This window comes from Mixophyes fleayi, unplaced genomic scaffold, assembly GCF_038048845.1.
Source record: "Mixophyes fleayi isolate aMixFle1 unplaced genomic scaffold, aMixFle1.hap1 Scaffold_42, whole genome shotgun sequence".
Lineage (NCBI taxonomy): Eukaryota > Metazoa > Chordata > Amphibia > Anura > Limnodynastidae > Mixophyes > Mixophyes fleayi.
Genome location: NW_027448102.1, coordinates 427717 through 440341, shown reverse-complemented (window position 1 = coordinate 440341; position 12625 = coordinate 427717).

Genomic DNA, 12625 nt, shown 5'->3' with positions numbered 1-12625 from the left:
CTTACACCAAGAAAAAATTTCTTTATTGATCCTTCCTGTTACTACCAGTCCCATCGTACTAAGCCTTCCATGGCTTCAACTTCATTCCCCTCAGATTGACTGGAACACTCCTCAAGTCACTTCCTGGGGTCCCGAATGTCGTCATCGTTGTCTCTCTCAAGTTGTTCCACTCAAAATACAGCAGTCGTCCATTTCACCATGTCCACCGGGCCTCCCTCCTCAGTATGCTTCCTTTGCACAGAAAGAGACAGCAATAGGCAAATTGGTCTTTGAAAGCCGAAGTGGCTTTCAAAGACCAATTTCATATCTAATTAGACTTTATATATACCAAAATAGATATAGACATAATATATCTCTTTATATAAACTGTATTTTAAAAGTATCCATTTAAAACAGGTGAGATATAGGTCTTATGGTTCATTAAGCTATGCATTAATGAGTGCACCTAGCTGTTTTATACGTGTACATTGAGATCTTTAATATACTTAGTTGCTTTTAACATTCTGCACTTGTGGATGCCGCAGGTCGCCTATCATTAAGGCTTTGTGGGGCTACTGTGCAAATCAGTGCGACAAGTACTTAATGTTGTTTTTATTTTTTCCAGTAGCAAGTTAAACAAGGCCTCCAAATGCGTCTGTGATTTTTAGACAGGACCAAACACGAACCAAACCGCGCAGTGGCCCTAGCTATTTTAATTAGTCTACACAATTTCCTTTAGGTATGTAATTTAACCTGACTGTTCTGGGTTCCCTTAACATGTCAATATAATTGACTTCATCACCTTGTATAAGTTTCGAAGGGTAATCTCCGCTGAGATGCAAAAGAGTTGATTTGCCAAATGTAATTATACGAAAGGCGAGTTGTCAAAATTCACCTTTCCTGCACATTTGGCCCGGCGCCAAATTCAGTAACATATATGTTTGCCAAATTGTGTTGTCGTGTGCATATTAAATGCAGCTGACACAGGTTGAAAATCCCAGCGCCTCGTGGCCATAGACGTGTGAAATAACTCATTGGGGAATTCAAGGACTCCTGTACAGTCATGCATGGATAATCTGCTACACTACAATATGACTCGAAGGCTTCCCATTCTGGCCTCTTTATTATGCTTGCTTACATATCAATTTTTGCACCCAAATCAAGGGGATAGAGGATCCAAAAAGGTATCTAGGATAAAATGTTTTACGCTTATAACAGTCCCATTCTAGAATCCTGCCGCCTTAGACAAAATCTTGCAAAGGGATAGATGTTGTAGTTTATTGGAAGCATATAGATTGGTCTAAATATGTGACATTATTGATCTGGCCTATACGAAATATCTCCCCTCCCCATCCCTCTGTATATCTATGAGTTTAAATGGAACATGCTGGGTAAACAGGAAAACCTGCACCTTTGTCTTTACTACAGGAACAGTCGCTTCTAAAGAAACAGGATAATGGGAATTTCTGAATCTAGGGGCAACATTTTGATGTGAGAGTCCTCTAAGAAAGCAATATAAATCATTAGATTAAGATAAGGATTGGAGCATACAAGGGCAAATCCACCTGGAAACCTGAGGTGCGTTGCATAGAGAGCACCTTGCAGGAAACATTCATAAACTGCATAAATATAAAAATACCATAAGGTCAATGGCAAAACTATCCAGGTAAGAAATAAATAAATCTGGAAACAATGACCACAAAACAAATGCTTCATAGAAAACAGTTAATCAGTGATCTAGAATAATTAATTAATGATTTTAGTAAGTCGAAATGAGATCATGAAAGTGCCTGGATTTCTGAAATGTCCAAAAGGGAGGAAAATCAGCGAACCCGGGGCCTGCGCATAGTAAAGTGATAAAACTGCGTAAAAGACTTCATAGGTGATCCTTCCTCCAAACTACCCCCTTACTGTTCCAGCCTCCCTATGCTCACGTTTTAACTGTGTCACCCCCTCTTGTCTCAGCCTCACTCCTCCCATTACATTGCAAGTTCTCAAGAGCAGGACCCACCTTCCTCCTGTCTGCTTCTACCTTGTCCATCTGTGCATCCTTGTATCTTGCCTCCTCCATGTGCACCCTATGCCTGACAAGTATAAATTTATGCATATGCTATTTTACTTAAATGAGAGATATTTGAATAATAAATGTTTATTTAGTGGTTATGAATGCTAGCGTGTTCATATAAATATCAGTTTATTTTAAAGCAATTAACAAAATAAGGGAAAAGGGTTAAGATGTATTTATATATGAACCATAGCCAGTGCTCATCTCTGCACAGCATACATATTTTTACTTAATTTTTTATTATGAATCTAATTCTTCTATGTATTTGAATTGTTTATTTTTATGATGCATCCTATCTATTTATCTGATGGTTTTTTTAGAGAGGGCTTTTGTGTTTGTATATACCTATGATGACTTCACCAAGGTGGTTCTTTGTTTGGATGTATTTAACTGGCTACTGTGACATAATTAGTGTAATTACTAATATTCTTGTAAAATACTATCCATTTTAATCTGAATGTTCCCAAATGGGTTTGTATAAGGATTGATATTTATTTTATTAAGATTGAAATGATTTTTAATAGGGATCTAAACTTTTTAATTGATTGGTTGAATTAAATACCCCATAGATACAATAGAGAAATGCGTCCGCTTAGAAGGTGCTCAAGGATTCCTTTGACATTTACAAGAGTGACTCTATCATCATCATCATTTATTTATATAGCACCACTAATTCCGCAGCGCTGTACAGAGAACTCACTCACATCAGTCCCTGCCCCATTGGGGCTTACAGTCTAAATTCCCTAACACACACGCACACACAGATAGACAGACTAGGGTCAATTTGTTAGCAGCCAATTAACCTACCAGTATGTTGTTGTTTTTTTGGAGTGTGGGAGGAAACCGGAGCACCCGGAGGAAACCCACGCAAACACGGGGAGAACATACAAACTCCTCACAGATAAGGCCATGGCATGGTCGGGAATTGAACAAACAACCCCAGCGCTCTGAGGCAGAAGTGCTAACCACTGAGCCACCGTGCTTACTAATACATCAAGAGGTAGATTTACTAAAACTTGTAAAAATGAGTAGTGGAAGTGTTGCCCATAGCAACCAATCAGATTCTAGCTATCATCTATTGAGTACATTCCAGACAATAATAGCTAGAATCTGATGGGCTGCTATGGGCAGCACTAATTAAAAAAAATATTATTCACATTGGATTTATAATTGTAATTATTGATCATATTTGATTCCCTTCATTGGGCCTAAGAATTCCTGGCTGTACATAAATGGCTATATAGCACGGCGGCTGCATTGTGTGTGAATAGATACATCATCATCATCACCATTTATTTATATAGCATCACTACTTCCGCAGCTCTGTACAGAGAACTCATATCAGTCCCTGCCCCATTGGGGCTTACAGTCTAAATTCCCTCACACACAGACTAGAGTCAATTTTGTTAGCAGCCAATTAACCTACCAGTATGTTTTTTTGGAGAGTGGGAAGAAACTGGATCACCCGGAGGAAACCCACGCAAATACGGGGAGAACAAACAAACTCCTCACAGATAAGTCCATGGTCGGGAATTGAACTCACGACCTCAGTGCTGTAAGGCAGAAGTGCTAACCACTATGTCACCGTGCTGCCCACACATACATAAACACCCTCCATCAGTGAACCTGGAGATCCAGTCATGGGACCAGGAACAGTTTTGCTTGGTTCCTAGCCCCCAAAAGTACCAAACAACATTTAAACACTGTCCCTAATTTCCAGGGCCTATCACTTTGCCAAGGCCCTAAGGGGATCTCCAGCTGTGTTGCAATTAAACATATCTTGCAGTCATTGGTATTGTCCTTAACAAGGTCACCGTTCTACTGAGCAGACAGAAATAATATCTGCTTGGAATTTCCATCCTGGTTTGTTGCAGAGATGCTGTAGATGAATTTACTGTACACAGATTCAATGCTGATGGAATTAAACGCTCAAACAGGGTCTTATGCCAAAAGCACATTCAGGATTGCACGACGGTGGTAAGTATTACCGGATGATCACTGAATTGGATGGTGGGTAAAATGAATGATGCCATGTATAATGAGCATTAAGACTCATTAATGCTGTGTTTATTTAATTGTAGCTTACATTGCATTCTGTCAGAATTGTCCAGGAAACGTTATATTTTAGCAGCAATAATACTAAGACCATAATAACGTTTAAATATTAAAAATATATATTTAAAACATTGTTCTTACTAAAAAAAAAAGTTCATATATGTATAATGGAGTAAGTTTTGTTTAGTGTTTCTTTATTTTATGTACAGGAAAACAGTAAATGAAAAAATAACTCATCTACTTTACATGAGTTTATTTAGTTGCAAAATTCAAATTTTAGCAACCATTCTGTGTCTATGAGCAGTCTATATTAAGTTAGACACTGAAAACTAATGTCTGGTTGCTGTGTGTTTATATTAGTGCAAAACTTTATAACATCTCCATGAAGCATTTACAATATGAGTCAGTCACGCGAATCAATCAGCAATCCTTAAATGTATTCCTTAGAACAGCAGGTGGTTGAACTATATAAAATAAAAGCAAATACTTTCGAATATTTAGTTGGTCATTTAAGTATCTACCATGATTTGAACCTCAATGCAAAGTACATACTCCTTAAAGAATTTAAGTGTGTATATTGGTTTAACTATCATTTTTTTTAAATTAATATAAAATGTGAATTAATCATTCATGAATGATAAAAAAAAAAAAAAGTCACACGTACATTGATTTTTTTCTGATTATCCAGAATGATGGATGTTCCCATAAATGAACTACATTCATAAAGAAAAAAATATATATCGATATAACGTAGTTTTGTTTACAATGGCTGCGCAGTAAAATGATTTGTAAACAAAGTTAGTTTGTTAACAATTGTTTACATGAGATTATTGTCTGCGAACACTGTTTTCTGTTCTGCAGGGAATGGTTTGCTCTCAGAAAGCCTGTCTCATTTAATAATGGGCTCTGAGTCCTATGGATTACTGCAGGGATTTTATCTTGCTGTAATCTCTAGGAAGAAATATACAAACAGCTGGGAGGACGCGGCAGATCAGCATTCTTCCATCGCAACCCCGTGAAATACAACTTTTAAGGACTGGAGGTAACCTGCATATTCCAAAATGAACCTCTTCTGTTTTTCATTGGTAAGTGGCACATTCACAATTTTGGTATAAGCTAAACTCAATTTCTCAGAAGTATGAAAGATGTATACAAGTATTAAATAATGCCTAGTAATCTCTAAATACATGAATCCTTGCACTGTATCTAACTTGTCTCCCTGAAAATGTTTACTAAGTATTCCTATTGTTTATACATGTACACAAAATAAAATCCTATGTCTCTAATGTTTAACAAGTGCCCCATAAAGTGTGTAATTGTGCAATAGCAAATCCTTATATATGAAAATATATACCTCCCCCACCCACCAGGTGTATGTTAATATTTACTATATACTTATGTATTTATTGTATTTAAATACACACAAGTACTTTATGTCTGTAAATATTTACTAAGTACTCCCTCTTTATGTAAACAATATAAGAGAATCAGCACATACTGTATCATTTAGTTTATTATATCAGGAACAGTCTTGTTATAACCTTTTCCTTCCAATGAGCAATGTTTATGTCCTTTAAATTATTACATTTTAAAATAGGGACTGGTAAGATCAGGAATGACTCTGGCACTATTTAACCAGCCTAATATATATTATGAAACTAACACTTTCTGCTTGAATAGAGGAGTAGGCATTTCAAAGTCTAAAATGTATAAAGGTCAGCAGGTGGCTTAGTGGTTAGCACTTCTGCCTCACAGCACTGGGGTCATGAGTTTGATTCCCGACCATGGCCTTATCTGTGTGTAGTTTGTATGTTCTCCCTGTGTTTGTGCGGGTTTCCTGCGGGTGCTCCGGTTTCCTCCCACTCTCCAAGGTTAATTAGCTGAAAACAAAATTATCCGTACTCTGTGTCTACCTGTAGGGAATTTAGATCAGTGATCAAAGTGGAAATTTAGAAGTGCTGCTATGGAACTTCCACTTTGAACTAAACGGCCGGGGGATTTTAATAGAGTAATATTAATTTCAGATGCATTTTAACACTATATAGCATAATATAAAAAACATACTGGTAGGTTATTTGGCTGCTATTAAATTGCCCTTAGTCTCTCTCGGTCTGTGTGTGTGTGTGTGTATGTTAGGGGATTTAGATTGTAAGCTCCAATGGGACACGGACTGATGTGAATGAGTTCTCTGTAACAATTAGTGGCGCTATATAAATAGATGATGATGATGATGATGATGAAAGGTCATTTAACATCTTGCTTACAGTAAGTGGAGAGGGCTAACGATCTTTTAGCCTATATCTGGTCACACACAGCTCCCAGATACAAATGGGTCATGTGATCACAGTTCTTTTGCTATAAAGTGTATAAACTGTGTAAACGCCATATCATTGTGAATTTTTAATAAAAACTCCTTGCGATCTTTAAAGGGATCAATGTTTCAGTTCTAAAGTCCTATTTGAAAAGCATTCTTTATTCGTCTTTATTCAGCTCAAGCGGAGGGGCAACACGGGCTACGCACCGATAGTGTAAAGGTCTCTAAAAATAAAAGTACAGAGAAATAGCGTATTTCCTCCCATATGCAGTAGAGACATATACATCTTATGTATCCGCCTTCGCATGAGCAGCATATGCGCCTGGTATAGGACATCATCATCATCAGGGAGTATTTGCACCTGCCCTAACAAGCGTATATGCGATTCTACAGGTCGGCATGAGCTGCATTTGCACAAGCATGCCTTTACTGTACTTCAACAATGTTAGAACGCCCCTTCCCTTCCTTACTAGGCACAGGCAGGCGTAAGTGCTAGATTCACACAAGACTGCATAGATGCATGTACATTCACCAATTTTATGAGCAATTGCAGAGTGATTTCATTCAAGATACGCTACACAAACTAGCGTAGCCCCCCCCCTCTGTATAACCCCCATGTACACGTTTACTAGTACAGGTTGAGTACAGCTGGTATAGGCCAAATGCAGAACTTTTTCTGACATTGCACATTACATTACATTTTAATATTTTGCAACAAAAGTACCTAAGAATATGAGCAAACATTTAGCAGAATAAAATGTAGAATGTTATGTTTATGCAAAATAATATTTAAAGGCTCACGTACAGATGCTGTTTGTCATAAATGAATTAGGATAATTCTACGCCAAGAAATTGCATTCCAAGAAATTGTTAGCAAGAATGGCCTTTCTTAGTGAAAATAATTCACAGATCAAAATATATTTAACTTGTAGGATATTCTGCAATCCAAAATGTGTCTGTCACATTGAAGATATACAACCCTTTCCTCCCTGTATATGTTTATACTTTTTATATTATGTGTATAATATACAGAAGTAATTTTAAAATATGTTTATTATTTAAATAAATAGTAAGTTCTGATTTCACTTCATACTGATATTAGAAGTCAACTCAGATTTCTGTGGCCTACAGCCTTGTGCTTTTATCTTATAAAGAGCCTTCTAATAGCCATATCATTTACAGTAGGAACTAAATAAGGTAATTTATCAATCTCTTGTTCAAGCATTGTTAAACTGTCCTTACAGGAGGGCTCCATGGACAGCCTGTACGAGCCAGTACAGAACAGCCAAGAAACGATAGACAACAATCGTAACAGAGCCAGCACTCCACCGTGTTCTTTTGCAAAGATTTTATCACATGAGAGATCCCTTTCTATGGTGAGTTTTTAAAATAACTTTTATAGGATGACTACTTTCCCAGCGCACATTCATATGACATGAATCATGAATCATGAAATGAATCATGAATTGAATCATGAATCATGGTTTATAAATTTTGAATTGAATCATGAATCATGAATTATGAATCATGAATTGAATCATGAATCATGAATTGAATTATGAATTGAATCATGAATCATGAATCATGAATAGAATCATGAATCATAAATCATGAATCATAAATTGAATCATGAATCATGAATTGAATCATGAATCATGACTTGAATCATGAATCATGAATCATAAATCATGAATTGAATCATGAATCATGCATCATGAATTGAATCATGAATCATGATTTGAATCATGAATCATGAATTAAATCATGAATCGAATCATGAATCATGAATTGAATCATGAATCATGAATTGAATCATGAATCATGAATTGAATCATGAATCATGAATCAAATCATGAATCATGAATTGAATCATGAATCATTAATCATGAATTGAATCATGAATTATGAATCATGAATTGAATCATAAATCATGAATTGAATCATGAATCATGAATCATGAATCGAATTATAAATCATGAATCAAATCATGAATCATGAATTGAATCATGAATCATTAATCATGAATTGAATCATGAATCATGAATTATGAATCATGAATTGAATCGTGAATCATGAATTGAATCATGAATCATGAATTGAATCATGAATTGAATCAGGAATCATGAATCAGGAATCGTATATTGAATCATGAAACATGAATCGATTCATGAATCATGAGTCATGAATTGAGTCATGAATCATGAATCATGAATCATGAATCATGAATTGAATCATAAATTGAATCATGAATCATGAATTATAAATAATGAATTGAATCATGAATCATGAATCATGAAATGAATCATGAATTGAATCATGAATCATGAATTATAAATTATGTATTGAATCATGAATTATGAATCATGAATTGAATCAAGAATCATGAATTGAATCATGAATCATGAATCATGAATCGAATTATAAATCCTGAATCAAATCATGAATCATGAATTGAATCATGAATCATTAATCATGAATTGAATCATGAATTATGAATCATGAATTGAATCGTGAATCATGAATTGAATCATGAATCATGAATTGAATCATGAATTGAATCAGGAATCATGAATCAGGAATCGTATATTGAATCATGAAACATGAATCGATTCATGAATCATGAGTCATGAATTGAGTCATGAATCATGAATCATGAATCATGAATCATGAATTGAATCATAAATTGAATCATGAATCATGAATTATAAATAATGAATTGAATCATGAATCATGAATCATGAAATGAATCATGAATTGAATCATGAATCATGAATTATAAATTATGTATTGAATCATGAATTATGAATCATGAATTGAATCAAGAATCATGAATTGAATTATGAATTGAATCATTAATCATGAATCATAAATCATGAATCATAAATTGAATCATGAATCATGAATCATGAATTGAATCATGAATAATGACTTGAATCATGAATCATGGATCATAAATCATGAATTGAATCATGAATCAAGATTTGAATCATGAATCATGAATTAAATCATGAATCATGAATCGAATCATGAATCATGAATTCAATCATGAATCATGAATTCAATCATGAATCATGAATCAAATCATGAATCATGAATTGAATGATGAATCATGAATCATGAATTCAATCATGAATTATGAATCATGAATTGAATCATGAATCATGAATTGAATCACGAATAATGAATTGAATCATGAATCATGAATTGAATAATGAATCATGAATTATGAATCATGAATTGAATCAGGAATCATGAATCATGAGTTGAATCATGAATCATAAATCATGAATCGAATCATGAATAAAGAATCATGAATCGAATCATGAATTGAATCATGAATCATAAATCATGAATCATGAATTGAATCATGAATCATGAATTGAATCATGAATCATGAATCATTAATTGAATCATAAATCATGAATCAAATCATGAATCATGAATTGAATCATTAATTGAATCATGAATCATGAATTGAATTATGAATCATGAATCATGAATCATGAATTATAAAATATAAATTGAATCATGAATCATGAATTGAATTATGAATCATGAATCATGAATCATGAATTATAAAATATAAATTGAATCATGAATCATGAATCATGAATTGAATTATGAATTGAATCATGAATCATGAATCATGAATAGAATTATGAATCATGAATCATGAATCATAAATTGAATCATGAATTAAATCATGAATCATGAATCGTGAATTGAATCATGAATTGAATCATGAATCATGACTTGAATCATGAATCATGAATCATGAATTGAATCATTAATTGAATCATGTATCATGAATTGAATCATGAATCATGAATTGAATCATGAATTATGAATCATGAATTATAAATTATGAATTGAATCATGAATTGAATCATGAATCATGAATAGAATCATGAATCATGAATCATAAATTGAATCATGAATCATGACTTGAATCATGAATCATGAATTAAATCATGAATCATGACTTGAATCATGAATCATGAATTAAATCATGAATCATGAAATATGAATTGAATCATGAATCATGATTTGAATCATGAATCATGAATCGAATCATGAATCATGAATCATAAATTGAATCATGAATCATGAATCGATTCATGAATCATGAATCTAATCATAAATCATGAATCATGAATAATGAATCATGAATTGAATAATGAATCATGAATTATGAATTATGAATCGAATCATGAATCCTGAATCATGAATTGAATCATGAATTATAAATTATGAATCGAATCATGAATCATGAATTATAAATTAAGAATCGAATCATGAATCCTGAATCATGAATTGAATCATGAATCATGAATTATAAATTATGAATCGAATCATGAATCATGAAAAAAGAATCATGAATCGAATCATGAATCATGAATTGAATCATGAATCATGAATCATGAATTGAATCATGAATCATGAATCATGAATTGAATCATGAATCATGAATCGAATCATGAATCATGAATTGAATCATGAATCATGAATCATTAATTGAATCATGTATCATGAATCAAATCATGAATCATGAATTGAATCATAATTCATTTATTCATGAATCATAAATTGCAACATGAATCATGAATCAAGAATCGAATCGTGAATCATGAATTGAATCATTAATTGAATCATGAATCGAATCATGAATCATGAATTGAATCATGAATCATTTATTCATGAATCATGAATTGAATCATGAATCATGAATCATGAATCGAATCATGAAGCATGAATCATGAATTGAATCATTAATTGAATCACGAATCATGAATTGAATCATGAATCATGAATCATGAATAGAATCATGAATCATGAATTATAAAATATAAATTGAATCATGAATCATGAATAATGAATCATGAATTGAATCATGAATCATGAATCATGAATTGAATCATGAATTGAATCATGAATCATGAATCATGAATAGAATCATTAATTGAATCATGTATCATGAATTGAATCATGAATCATGAATTGAATCATGAATCAAATCATGAATCATGAATTGAATCATGAATCATGAATTATAAATTATGAATTGAATCATGAATTGAATCATGAATCATGAATAGAATCATGAATCATGAATCATGAATAGAATCATGAATCATGAATCATGAATCATAAATTGAATCATGAATCATGAATCGAATCATGAATCATGAATCATAAATTGAATCATGAAACATGAATTTAATCATGAATTGAATCATGAATCGTGAATTATAAATTATGAATTGAATCATGAATCATGAATTATGAATCATGAGTTGAATCATGAATCATGAATTGAATTATGAATTGAATCATGAATCATGAATCATGAATAGAATCATGAATCATAAATCATGAATCATAAATTGAATCATGAATTGAATCATGAATCATGACTTGAATCATGAATCATGAATCATAAATCATGAATTGAATCATGAATCATGCATCATGAATTGAATCATGAATCATGAATTATAAATTATGTATTGAATCATGAATCATGAATTATGAATCATGAATTGAATCAAGAATCATGAATTGAATTATGAATTGAATCATTAATCATGAATCATAAATCATGAATCATAAATTGAATCATGAATCATGAATCATGAATTGAATCATGAATTGAATCATGAATAATGACTTGAATCATGAATCATGGATCATAAATCATGAATTGAATCATGAATCAAGATTTGAATCATGAATCATGAATCGAATCATGAATCATGAATCATAAATTGAATCATGAATCGATTCATGAATCATGAATCTAATCATAAATCATGAATCATGAATAATGAATCATGAATTGAATCATGAATTATGAATTATGAATCGAATCATGAATCCTGAATCATGAATTGAATCATGAATCATGAATTATAAATTATGAATCGAATCATGAATCATGAATTATAAATTATGAATCGAATCATGAATCCTGAATCATGAATTGAATCATGAATCATGAATTATAAATTATGAATCGAATCATGAATCATGAAAAAAGAATCATGAATCAAATCATGAATCATGAATTGAATCATGAATCATGAATCATGAATTGAATCATGAATCATGAATCATGAATTGAATCATGAATCATGAATCATGAATTGAATCATGAATCATGAATCGAATCATGAATCATGAATTGAATCATGAATCATGAATCATTAATTGAA